The 14,016-nt window shown below is 42.7% G+C and overlaps 1 long non-coding RNA gene across 1 annotated transcript; it reads right to left on the bottom strand.

The window, feature by feature from the left end:
* Window positions 1–974: 974 nt before the first annotated feature.
* LOC147198108 (uncharacterized) lies at window positions 975–10,274 on the bottom strand. Its single transcript, XR_015102190.1, has 4 exons — window positions 10,174–10,274; window positions 7,907–8,163; window positions 1,191–1,283; window positions 975–1,105 (listed from the first exon to the last, which is right to left on the bottom strand). It is a non-coding gene; the product is annotated as an uncharacterized LOC147198108 (long non-coding RNA).
* Between the last annotated feature and the right edge of the window lie 3,742 nt (window positions 10,275–14,016).

The following is a 14,016-nucleotide window of genomic DNA, read 5'->3' as shown; positions in this document are numbered from 1 at the left end:
TCAGACACAAGATGTCTGAAGTAGATGAGGTTGAAGGCCAAGCCGGATCTGGTGTTGGGATTATTTGTCCAGATTTTCCTCACAAACTCATGGCTTAGTGCACTGTGTGAACCCGATTGGTTTTAAATGTCATCTGACCACCCATGTTTTCTTCAGCGCTCAACCACCCGCCACAATTTTCAACCAATCTTCCAAAAATATCGTGCTATTATCATTTGATGGCAGGCCAAGAATCACATTGGCTTTTTCTCTGTTTTCAAGTACACGGCTGCTGCAATTTTCAGCATATTTTCCTCAGCGCCGTTGAGGGCTTTGCCTTTGATGACGCAAAATGCGCCGCGATACTTTTGTTTCATTCTCGACTTACGGTTGGCAAATCCAGAAATATCTTTGGCTAACCTTGAGCATCAGATTGCGCGGGTCGCTCCTCGCAACATTCCCAAGATTGTCTCTCACCGCCAGTGTCTGATGTGATGTGAATAGCATGTGAACAGTTGAGAAGACGCAAGCAGACTGTTGAGCATGTACCTTGGTGTGAATTTGCATAACTCATTTGTTGGGCGCCTCTTTAACAGCGAGTGACACTAGTTATGTGCTCAAAAATGCAAATTAGCCTGCGCATTGTTGAATTTTGCCAACCCCTCCAAAAAAAAAAAAAAAAACAACTCTGAGATTCCTCTTAAAACAATCACACACAGAAATATCAAAACACAAAAAAAAAACACAAAACCGCATGTAGTCTGGCGAGTGTGAAATTTTTGACTCGGAATTGAAACGTTTGAGAAATGGCGTTTTGACCCCTGAGGATTGGAATTTGCATGCAAATCCACAGCTGGTCGCTAACAAAAATAATTTATTCTACATGTCTCCTGATAACAAGGCTTATGAGATGCATGAGGCCTCTTTTGTTAGATGCACCGTCGGGCCCGCAGCACTGCCGGCGGATGTGCTCGAGCGACATGACAAGTGTTCACCTCTGAGAATGCGCCGAGCAACGGCTGCTGGTGGAACGCCAAGGTCTGGTCCTGCCGTGTCGAGAGAAATGCCGAGAGAAAATACACCTTCGTCCAATGTGCAATATCCTTCTTCAAACAGGCGGCCAAATCTGACATTTAAATGAACGAAACAAATAAGATAAATCGGCTCATTAGTCCTGAAATAAATGTCTGGAAATAGAACACTCATCATACCCATTTGGAAGCTTGCAGATGATTTCAAGGTTCTTCAAGGTTGCAGAATTATAATTTGCTCAACTCAACAAACCCCCGAAAAGTGGGCTCCCTCTGCAATTGCAAACACAAAGTGAAATGCTATTTATTCCCATTGCATTGGGAGCGCAGATAACCTGACACACCAGATGGTTTGTTCCGCAAAAGACTTTCACACAATCACTAGGGAAAGTACTGATAGAAACTGTTGGGAAAAGGGGCGCGTGCTTTGAGGAAAAAAAAAAAAAAAAAACAAATACGGAGAAAGCAGTTGGATGAAAATTGTGTCCATTACATCCATTATGGGCCAATCCAATCAACTCATAAAAGTCGGAACTGCACGGTGCCATCTAAACAAGCAGTTAGAGAAACAATAACATTTTCAACCAAATATGAGGGGGTCATGCGTTCTTTTGAAAAGGGAAACTCAAATTTCTTTAAACGTGTAACAAAGTTGAAGTTTTAAAAACATCTAAAAATGCTCAGCTCTATCCATCCCTACATCCATCAAGTAGTTTCCAGATGGGAAGTAAATAAAAGAAATAAATAGATAAATAAATAACTGCGGGCGACATGGTGGGCGACTGGTTAGCACGTCTGCCTGCAGTGGTGCAAAACCCGATTCCGGCTCCGGCCTTCCTGTGTGGAGTTGGCATGTTCTCCCCATGCCTGTGTGGGTTTTCTTCGGGTACTGCGGTTTCCTCCCACATTCCAAAAAAACATGCATGGCAGGTTAATAGAACACTCTTGATCGTCCCTCAGTGTGAGTGTGAGCGCGAATGGTTGTTTTTTCTATGTGCGCCCTGTGATTGGCTGGCAACCAGTTCAGGGTGTACCCCGCCGTGAGGATAAGCGGATTTGAAAACGAATGGATGGATAAATAACTGCTATGATGTGGTTGCAGAAATGTGCACACCCTTTTATAACTTGTGTTCAGTTAGGAATGAAGCGATCCCATTAAATGGGAGTCAGCACACACCTGCCACCTTTAAAGTGCCTCTGATTCACCCCAAATTAATTTTAGATGTTCTGGAAAGCTTTTCCTGACATTTGTTTTGTTTCTAGGCAGAAGCCCAGAGGTGTCGTGCTAACACTGCTTGCGATTTGGAACTGTTCATAAGCCCCTTCACCATGACTAATGTTCCAGTTCCAGCTGAAGAAAAACAGTCCCCACGCATGATGCTGCCAGCACCACGTTACACCATCGGAAAGGTGTTCTTTTGGTGATGATCAGCGTGTTCTGTAAGCGTCAACCAGATTTTTGGAATTCAGGTTGAAAAGTTCAACCTTAGTTTCTTCAGACCATTGCACGTTTTCCGAAATGTTAAATGTTCGTAACAACTGCGCTTTTGGAGACCGTGAGACATATTTCCCCCGCCCCCCCAAAATGTTAAAATTCGGACCTGTATGTTGTCATCTTTTGAAGGTTCTTTCATTTGCCAAAGACCATCCATTCCCCCCCCAAAAAGAATTGAGACACACATTCACACCTTTACAAATTGGAATCTTCAATAAACTTTATATGCATGTTTTCCGAATGTGGGAGGAAGCCAGATTACTTGCAGGAAACCCACGCAAGAACGTCTTGGCTTGGGGTAATCACGACACACCGTGCCAACCTAAATATACACTGGGTAAAGTGTTAAAAATATGTCATGTTTTCGGATGAATTAGCAAACAAGGAGTAAGTGTATGTGTATATGGTTACAGGTCATGTAAATGTAGTGTTCTGTGTACTGGACCATTCACATGCTCATGTACATGTATATGTACTCGAAAAGCACCCTTTCCATCCACAAAATGCACCGGTCCTCTCAAAAGAAGTGAAATTACGACCGCAATGGGCTGATGGCCAGTTCAGAATAGACCCCGCCTCTTGCCCACCCTAATGAGGACAAGCGCTCTCGAATACGGATGGGTAAAATTCCAACAAAACTGCTGTCGTGTCAACATCGGCGAGCAACTCTCTTTCGGGGGCTTCCCGTTGTTTGCAAGCAATCAATTCTGCTTTTTGGGCCCATTTAAAGCAAGCCTTCTATCACTTTAATCTCTTTAAAGAACTCTTGACTGGTTGTGTACAGTTTGAAGTTGGCCAAGATGGATTTGCAAGATTACATAGCTTCTTTCTGCTCGACCCATCTGACCTCTCAAGGATAGATAGCTGCAACTGGCTGGAGAGGGAAAGGCAGTACAAATGCTCACTTTCTCCTTTTGCCAGTCAAATTTGAACATCGAAACTCCTGTACAGAATCTCAATGCATGCAATTCCCTCAGAAAGAGCGATGCTGTCACCCAGATGAAAGGGAGAAATGATTCGGGGACAATCTCATATATCACACCCTGCATATCATAAGTCTGGAAACATGAATTCAGCGTGGGGCTGGCTTGGTTTCTACTGCAGTGTGTGGACAAGACATGGAAATAGTGCGATGTTACGGCGGCACCACGGGCGCATAAATCGCCAATGACTCAAACAGATAAGATAAATGCGACAGAGTACAGTGATGTGTGCCGACATTATCCATAAACAAAAACCGCAGACAGATCCGCGCTATGTTCGGCTGTTCTGGTGGTAAATGCTTTTCAGGTGTTGTGCTTGTTGGTTTTGTGAAGTCCATTGCGATGCCTTGTGGATGAAATGTGCCATATAGATGACTTTGCCAAATGATTTTATTTTATTTTTTTAACATGATTTGTCTTTGTTTGCAGTCCAACCTTAGGTTTACATTTGCGTTAAAAAAAAAAAAAAAAATCAAACCTGCTCAAAATACGGATGCTGCCAGAAGCGCAGTTGAAACGAATTGTGTATGATATATATATATATATATACAGTATGTAATATCTAATATATCTTTGCCCAATGAACATTTTACAATCAACAATCGCACTCAAATGTATTGTTCGGTAGGAAAATATTTGCTCTCCACATAACCTACATAATCACAAAAGGTGAGCAAAGAACGCAACTGTACAGAATGTTCTCTCCTTCTCGAGACTTTTTTTCCTCTATTTTGAGGACGTCTAAACGTCCCCCCCGCCCCCGCCTCCGAAATTACATTGTCAGCACAGCGGTGACAATTCTCTGTTGACCACTCAACAGGCATCAGCCTGTCTCGAGCCAGTTTACTTAAGTCAGATCTCCATTTTTCCATTGTTTTCATTGTAAAATAGACGACCGCTTTTCAGCACCCTTTCATCATCCTCAACAACGGAGAGAAAACCAAATTTTAAAAAAAGACCACCGGCGCATCACTTGACGGAAATCGTCTCGACACCATGTAAAAATGCCCACAAGAGGCTGTGGTAGAGCATCAGAGCAGTTCAATTCAACGCTTGCTTTATGCTTTGAGGCAATGGCATGGCATCATCGCTCCAGCAGAAAAAATAAAATAAAATCCACTGTTTTGAAAGTGTTTGATTCATAAAGAGGTGGTGCTTTCGAACCTCAGGTCAAGCCTTCCTGTGGGACATGCACATGTTCTTCCCATGCTTGGATGCTTTTCTCAGTTTCCTCTCGTATTCCAAAAGCATGTGTGTTAGGTTCATCAAAATTGTCCGTGAGAAGTGAATGTGACTGAATGCGCGTTTGTCTATAGGTGCCTTGCAAATGGCCGGCAAAGTCGCCAAAGTCAGCGACCCCAATGACAAAAAACGTGACAGAAAATGAAGATAAAGTCCTCAAATTACATTTTGCCACATTTGATCTCATCTCACCAATTCGCAAATGTTCTTGTAATCATTCAACTTCAACTCAACTCCGACAACTGTCGGACCTCATATTGTGGTATTTGTCTACTTTCCAGTGTGGCCCTAATATGGTAATCTGGAGTTAATCCAGGCTGCTCATTCTAGCAGTTGATTTCAACGTAACGTGGAAAATCCCTTTTGACATGATCAAAAGCTTTATTGTATACGGCTGAAGGTTTTAATCCTGTTGGTATTGATGGTCTTTGGTTGAAGTCATATCTGTGGTTAAAGGTTTGAAAGGTATCGCCACCTTTCAAACCTCTAAAAAAAATTTTTTTGTGTAGTTTTCATGACACTGGACGTCCTTTCATCTGTTTGGATGCCAAAACTAATTTTCAAATATGTAAATATAGGAAATACCATATATGAATAAAAATATGAATCGAAATTTAAAAACATATGACCCTCGTGGGGATAAACCAGGGGTCCCCAACCTTTTTTGCCCCACGGACCGGTTTATGTCAGACAATATTTTCAGGGACCGGCATTTAAAATATGGCAGATTAATACAACAAAATAATATGGTATGAGCTGCATGAAAACGGTGGTGTTTTCGAAATATAATAATAAACACAAGGAGCGTCTAATCTGGCCGCAACACTGATCGCTATGGTCATGTTGAATGCCTTCAAAACACGATACAACGCAAATTCAAAGTGCATGAAAATGACGACTCACCACAGCCCCGACCTTGATTTTCTGCAACTAGACGGTCCCATCTCGGGGTAATAGGAGACAATGACACCTCAGGTGTGTGTTTTATGTCCAGTCTACTTCGTAATTTTGTTTTAGTCGCCGTTGCTGCAGAAACCCCCCCACACAGGTCGGATGACGGAAATAGCAACAGTGCTATTGTGGCGATCTCAGAGTATTCAGCCATAACTTTAATCCAGTTGTCTCGAACGTACTTTCTCGTACGTCATTTGCGATCTCCAGCAGTTTTTAACTCATTTTGCGACCTCCAACGTTTTGTTTTTAGCGTAATCGGTCACGTGACGGAGAAGCGTGGTTTGACGTGAGTCAAGCGTGACACAGACGGATGTAACGGAGAATCCGGTAATTTTTCAAAATAAAACATCTTTCGTATTCCGAACTAAAACGGAATTAAGGCAAGTTCTTTCTGTGCGACCCGGTACCAAATGCCCTGCGACCGGTACCGGTCCGCGGACCGGCGGTCGGGGACCCCTGGGATAAGCAGTTCAGATAATGGATGGAGGGATGGATCTGTTCCAGTGTCATGCAAATGCAGAATATGGCTTTCGTTACCAAGACGACCGGGGCATGGCGAGGGCATGCAACGATGTGAGCGTCTACTCGGCCTTCCCAACTTGGTGGCTTGAGCCACATTTATTTGAAGTGATTAGCAACTTTTTTCTGGTGTTATCTGAGACTTCTGGAGACTCTGAGAACAGATGTTTAGCCTTCCGTGTCCAGACTACAAATTAATGGCCTGCGTGTAAAGCCACCACTGACTAATTTAAACATCTCCCCTGATAAAGAATGTACGAGATTCAATGCATTTTCATTGGGCATTTTTTTTCCACCCAGCCGCTAAATTACATGTTGTCGAATTGCAGCAGTTTGTCGTATCTTCAAACTTAAAATCCACCACGGCTAGCTGAACATTTAAGGATGCGCCGGTCAAGAGAAGCTATCACAACAATGTTAGCAAACGCTTATCTGTGCAAACACTCGCAATTCTGCTTATCTTTTGTTTTACACATGAAAGGTGCTTCTGTTACCTCACGTCGGTGTGCTCAGGACACATTTTTTTGAAAAAAATAAACAGACAGACAAAAAATGTCCATGAGAATATGAGACTTGGTAAAGCACTAACACACACACACACATTTACACGCACACATGTATTTTGAGTTGCCTTGACGCATTATAGCCCGTGTAGTGTGACGTACTCTACGATTGGTCGATAGAAAGATATTTCTCTGCTCGTCTGACAATGCAACCGTTGTGAAGGACAAAAAAAATTGTGTAGTTTGACAAGCCCATGACTGACAGCAGCTGCTCACGTTACTCATTAGGCCACGCCCATTAAAGGCACACACCCAACACACGGTAACTACTGTACTTCAGCACTTAACAAAAAACAGTTTACATCTTCAACATCTACAACATTCAGTTTTTATCTTATTTCATCATGTTTTTATACAATTTTTCCAAATGCATAAAAAAACATGGTGGTTTTATTTTGGAGGGGTGGGAGAAGGCTGGAATGGATTAATGGCATTGGGAATATTTATGTGATATACTGTCGAAGTAAATTGAGTTTGAGCTTGATCACGGTACGAATTAAAGGAATAAGAACCTACCACTGTTCCATTTAATTCTCATTCTCAATTCTATGACTTGAATGAGGTAGCAACCTGACTTGCGAACTGATGCATTGGTTTGCCGGACTGCATCGCTCCTCTTTGCGGTCGACAACCATCAGTATTCCACTGTTGAACGTGCTACCGGTGGTGGGAGCAAAACCCCAATGACAAACAAGTTAATCTCACCTGCAATCAGGCCCCGGTCGAGCGCAAAGTGAATCAAGGGAAAGACGAGCCGAGATGATAGTCAACTCCACGACGACGGAGTCCATTACAACAAGTATGACGTTACACACCAGCGGGAAATAATGTGCTTTCCGGTGAAATTCAATTTGTCGTGAAACAAGCCGAGCGTCCCAATGTTTTACCAGCAACAACCCCGCTATTCATTTCAGGGCAGCGGACTCATTAGAGAATTAGCTTTTAGACGAGCACAACAGTCAAAGCCTTGCGTTAAGACGCGGTCTATTTATTATGAGTATGAAGCAGAGTTTGGAGTTCAGATCCTTTTAAATAGTTGGCCGGTGTCAGCGCAGACACCGTTGTTGATACCTGCCCTTTCCTGAGGTTTTAACATACACCGAATGATAATTAGCTTCTCTTTCCGTCCTTATCTCTTACCTGCAGAAATGGACATTTTATGCAGTCCGCAACCTCAGCCAGGCAAAGTTGATGCTCCCAAGAGGAGCGCAGTAGCCATGTTGCAGACAATGGAAATGAACTCGGAGACAAGGCAGTGGAGGGTTGATATAGATGGCGGCCAACACAGAATTAAACGAAGATCCGGGGCAGACAGGGCTCGCTCTTTGGCCTCGCAGATGGCGGATGCGGCCTCCGTTCGCGATGATACTCGCGAGGAATTCCCAGCGCCGCATACGCTGGAGTGGTGGAAAGGGGGAGGAAAAAAAAATGCAAATGTCATATTGTTGAAATGCTGAGAGCTAAATGTCAGTCTCATCTTTTCAGTGTCGGATATGAGCTTGAAATGCGTGTGTGAGGAGGCGGGGATATTGATGTTTGATAGCGGCAAAAAGCAGGTTATGCTAACATGTATGATATTTGAGCAGACAATGAAGCATTTGGAATGTCCTCCAGCTGAGAGCATCCTGCCTCGCAAACCTTTTATTGTAGCGTCTAAAAGGACACGTGCGGAATGAATCAACTCAATAATCAAATCACATCCAATCCACGAGAAACTTCTGCCTTTACAAAGATAATGCCACTCCGTATTTTTTGCGCAAATACGGAGAGACAAGCATCTCATTCGTTATTCTGCCACACTTTTCGTGTGGCAGAACAGCACCATCACTCAAGGGTTGGAACAAAAATTGCGCTGCTCGGATGAGCTATTGCGCTTTTCACTGCAAACACTTAACGCTCCCAAAATATTGCTAAAATATAGAGGTGACATCATGGGTGGAAAAGCAGTCATGTCATCAGATTTACTAAAAGCAAAGGTCCTGTCAGACTGCTCTGATATCATCCAGTTCATATTTTGGGCAGTATTTCTAGTTGACATGCCTTAGTTTTGTTGCTTTTGTGCAAGTCTCCGCATAGCGTTCTTGAAAAAAAAAAATCAGACGCCGCTTTTTTTTCCCCTCCCCGGATGTGTTGCTGTACACAGACAGCCCGTGTGATTGCCTTTATTTATTTTTGTACTTTCTTTTGCTGTCCGGTCACAATCTGTGCTGTCCCTGCACAGAATGTGTTGATAAATCAGCAACATGGTAACGTGTGCAATTCCAAAGATTCTCCCTGTGTGTTAATAGTCAAAATATTTGATTTGACGTTGCCGCACAACTACGGTTATGTACTGTATCAAGTATGATTGCCACACTGTGAAGGAAAAAGTACATATAATGAGAAAAAAAAAGACAAGAAAAATGTAATGTCGGATTAAAGTTGTAAAATTACAAGAATTAACGTAAATCATATGACAGGAAAAAATAATTATAACACGACAAGAAAAAAAAGGCATTGTATTTTGTGAGAAAATCAGATATGAAAAGAACGTTGTCAGGTTCCAAAAATAGAAATAATAATACAAGAAAAAAAGTGCAATATAAAATGATTTCTCCTGGTTAAAACAAAGAACGTCATCAAAATGACATTCAACAGCATTTTAAATTTTATAAATTCATTATTGTACAACTTTTTCCTTGATATCCTGAATTTATTCTGGTAAAATTCTTCCTTTTTCTGTGGTAATATTTTGAGTTCCAATCACAAAATAATTTAAATAATTTGCTCATAAGATTAGAAGTATATTTATTTTAGTTATTGTGTCCAGAGCCATGTTTTATTTTATTGTTTTTGCATAACTTGATTGACCTGACCGTCATTAAAAATTCTTATAATTCTCTGGCATTATACTACATTGTTTGTCTTTTTTTTGGTGGTCCTATAACATCCAAGTAACTACGCGTATGTGGAAGGTCAACCAAGAGTCATCTGGCAGCAATCCAGGTTGCACATCCTGGCAGCGATTTCAATGCAACGCAGAAAATCCAATTTGACATGATCACAAGCTTTATATGTATACGTCTGAATATTTTAAGCCCTGGTGGAGGACTTTGAGCGACGTTTATCTTTGATGCAGCTCTTGTATTAGATCACATTGCGCAAAAGAAAGTGCACACACACACACACACACACACACGCGCACACACACACACACACACACACACACACACACACACACACACACACACACAAATGTAGATTACGTCGGTAGTTGTGTCTTAAACGATGTAAACACATAACAATGTTTAGCATTTTATCTGATATCTCAAAAGTGAGAGACACTACATGTCCAGGATTTTTTTTTTTTTAAAAAGGCAAGTGTTTACTACTGTTGTGGTGTACTCAGGGTGATCTACACAGCTTACCACACACAATGATCCTGTCGGCCAATCGTGAGTTTCTTCTCCAAAACCAGGCGCAGTACCAACACCATCCTGTGTGAGGCAGCATAGGACATCCAGACTGCTGGACCATACAAAGAAGAACAAAGGGTAGTTGTAGAAAGAAAAAATAAATAAATAATGGAACAAGATGGTATGCTTACTGCATTTCAGGTGCAACCACTTTTCAATTTTTAGGAGAATTATTACAAACGACACACCGTCGACAGTTTGCCCTCTATTTGCGTCCTGCACCAGTGCAAATTTCAGGTTGCTTACGAATAGGCTATTCCGTTTGAAGTCACCACGTTGACCACTTAAACACACATGAATTTACCATCAGAAATAGTGAACGCGTTTAACAGTTATGATTGTCCTCCCGAACCGTTTCCTGAGCAGATCAGTGGAAAACATTGCTGATCACTCTCCACACCACATGATAATCACTTCGTTTGTCACGCTGGTGATTCCCAACCGATGTGCCTTGGCATATCAGTTGGATTGATTTACACCAAGTCATTCTTTGTTCATCTACAGTAGCAATGCCAGCGACACACAGTGACAGGCAGAACAATTGTTGCTCTTCCATTCGATGGCAAGATTTACAACGCGCCCGTGTTGACATTCATACAAAACAATAATAGCTTTGTGTTCAATTAAAGATTTCACACCCAGGAGGGAAATTGAGATGAAGTCATCATTATCGGCCTCTCCACTCTTTGCACATTAAGGGACATTTTTATTTGTTTGTGTGCCTTGAGATTGTGATGGAAAATATGTTCTTGGCTCAATCAAGGTTGGGAAACACTTTTTTTTGACACTTGAGAAACGAGCCTTTGCTGAGTTTGATCGCAAGGGAGGGAATATGTTCAAATTTGGCCCAGTTGTAATTAGGTGTGTGCCCTGCTTTGACAAAGCGAATATCAGCAATGTGAAGTAACGAGGCGCAAAACTTCGCTATCAAGGAGATTTTCATGTATCTGTTCTTTAACTTGACTATCGATCTGACTTTTACTCTCTGTACTTTCTATGCCATACTCTGTCCAAATGGACTTGTTTCTTCGTCAGTCTGTACGGATGATGACAAATCGTAAAAAAGAGGTAAACAGAGAGAAGTAAAGCCAACTGGGGGTTGAGATTGTGATTGAGTGAGATCTTGGGGATCTTTAAGCAGGGACGTGAAATCAGGGTAGGAACGTGAGGCAGTTCCGCCCCCTGTTGGCCGTTCTCTTCATGTGACGAGTAAAAAAATAATAACAATCATAATAAAAACATTGAAATATCTTCCATGTTAGTTCCATGGTCCATGCTTTCCATTGATCATTGATTTTCTTTCCAATCCGATAATTCTCAATGACTTTAGCGTTAAAATAGCTGAATTCTTATTTCTTTTCAAATGAGTGAGCGAGAAGTGAAGCGAAGCCTTGAACGTAACGTCTCCATTGACCCTGCACGCAAGAAGCGCGACTCACACAAAAGATGTTGCTGTTTGTCTTTCTTCCACTCAGTTGTGTGAGAGTAACTGCGTTTGGCTCCCATAAATTCATCAGAACTTGTTGAATTCTTGATCGATTTTGACTCAGATTGGTTTGTTAAAAACATCAGTAATGCGGCTAGGATAACAAACACCCTAGGTGACTTTACAATGGAGGCTTTCAGAACATTTTTGCTTTTTTCTTTTAAAAAAGAGAGGCAAGGGGGGGGGAAACAGCCCAACAATACTGAATTTGATCTTATATTTAATATTTTGTTTTTCTTACTATCACATTGTTGAACAACATGGAATTGATTAAAACGTAATTGAAAGCTTTGAAAATAAATATTCACAAATTCATTTGTGACCTCCTTTGAGGCATGCTTCATCCATCCATTTTCCAATACGGCTTATCCTCACAAGGGTCACGGGGCGTACTGAAGCCTATCCCAGCCCAGCTTCGGGCAGTATGTGGGGGACACCCTGAACCTGTTGCCCGCCAATCGCAGGGCACACATAGACAAACAGTCATTCGTGCTCACAACCTCACCTTAGGGACAATCTAGAGCATAGATGTCAAACTCAGGTCCTGGAGGGCCGCTGTGCTGCATGTTTTCCAAGTCTCCCTGTTGCAACACACCTGATTCAAATGATCAGCTCATCAGCAAGCTCTGTGGAAGCCTGACGTTGAACCTGTTCATTTGAATTAGGTGTGTTGCAGCAGGGAGACTTAGAAAACATGCAGGACAGTGGCCCTCCAGGACCTCAGTTTGACACCTATCATCTAGAGTGTTCCATTAACCTGCTATGCATGTTTTTGGAATGTGGGAGGAAACCGGAATACCCAGAGAAATCCTACGCAGTAACAGGGAGAAACATGCAAACGCCACACAGGAATGCCAGAGCCGGAATCAAACCCCGCACCTCTGCCCTGTGAGACGGACGTGCTAACCAGTCGGCGGACATGTTTTAATGAAGGTCACATTTTAAATATAGGCTAATATTGTATTTTGAGTTCCTATATTTATATCTGACTCCAGAGAAGTCAGTGCCTCACCAGTCATGAGCTATTTCGCACGCCGCCACTTATAAGAATAAAAAAAAAAAAAAAAAAAGCAGGGACAGCAGCAACATAGAGGAGCATTAATGACCATGATGCAATGCCTTACTGAAGAGAAGTTTGATCGTGTCAGATACTAGAATGACTTGTGGCCAATCAGTTGTCTTGCGCCAGCCTAAAATGAACCAGCTGCTGCCTTATCAAACTTCTCAATCTAATCTGAAAAAACACAAACACTGATGGTGTATTTTTTCAGTGAATTGTTCCTATTATCTAATTTATCATTTGTGCAAAGCTACGGTAACACGTTTCACAAATTCAACAGCACAGTAAGAATTTCATTGGTCATTGCTATCATTGTTTTAATGTGCATATGATAAATAAGAATGTTGAATGTTGAACAAACAATGAACCAAAGTAAGGTTTTTTTTTCTTTGTCTTTGATGTATGTTTCAGATTCAGAGTGGAAAGGGGGCACCATGATTGTGCACCACTTGAGCTGGCATGGTAGGGAAGATAACTTTCTCAAGGGCAACTCCATCCATCCACCCATCCATCTTCTACCGCTTATCCAGAATCCGGTCACGGGGCAACAGCTTTAGCAGGAAAGCCCAGACGTCCCTCTCCCCAGCCACTTGTTCCGGCTCTTCCCGGGGAATCTCAAGGCGTTCCCAGGCCAGCTGGGAGACATAGTCTCTCCAGTGTGTCCTGGGTCATCCCCGGGGCCTCCTGCCGGTGAGACGTGCCCGGAACACCTCACCAGAGAGGCGTTCAGGGGGCATCCTAATCAGATGCCCGAGCCACCTCATCTGGCTCCTCTTGACGTGAAGGAGAAGCGGCCCGACTTTGAGCCCCTCCCGGATGACCGAGCTTCTCACCTTATCTCTAAGGGAGAGCCCGGACGCGGAGAAAACCCATTTCGGCCGCTTGTATCCAGGATCTCGTTCTTTCGGTCATGACCCATAGCTCGTGACCATAGGTGAGGGTCGGGACGTAGAACGACCGGTCAATTGAGAGCTAAGCCTTTTAGCTCAGCTCCTTCTTTATCACGACAGATCGATACAATGTCCGCATCACAGCAGACGTTGTGCCGATCTCCCGCTCCCTGCTACCCTCACTCGTGAATAAGACCCCAAGATACTTTTAACTCCTCCACTTGGGGCAAGATCTCACCCCCGACCTGGAGAGGGTGCTCCGCCCTTTTCCGACCGAGGACCATTGTTTCAGATTCGAGGTGCTAATTTTCATCCCAACCGCTTCACGCCCGGCTGCGAAATGCTCCAGTGAGAGTTGG

The sequence above is a fragment of the Hippocampus guttulatus genome, chromosome 11 (assembly GCF_054856545.1).
Source record: "Hippocampus guttulatus isolate MCC_2025c chromosome 11, RoL_Hgut_1.0, whole genome shotgun sequence".
Taxonomy (NCBI): domain Eukaryota; kingdom Metazoa; phylum Chordata; class Actinopteri; order Syngnathiformes; family Syngnathidae; genus Hippocampus; species Hippocampus guttulatus.
The sequence above is the reverse complement of the archived record's forward strand: the minus strand, read 5'-3'. Positions and strand labels throughout refer to the sequence as shown.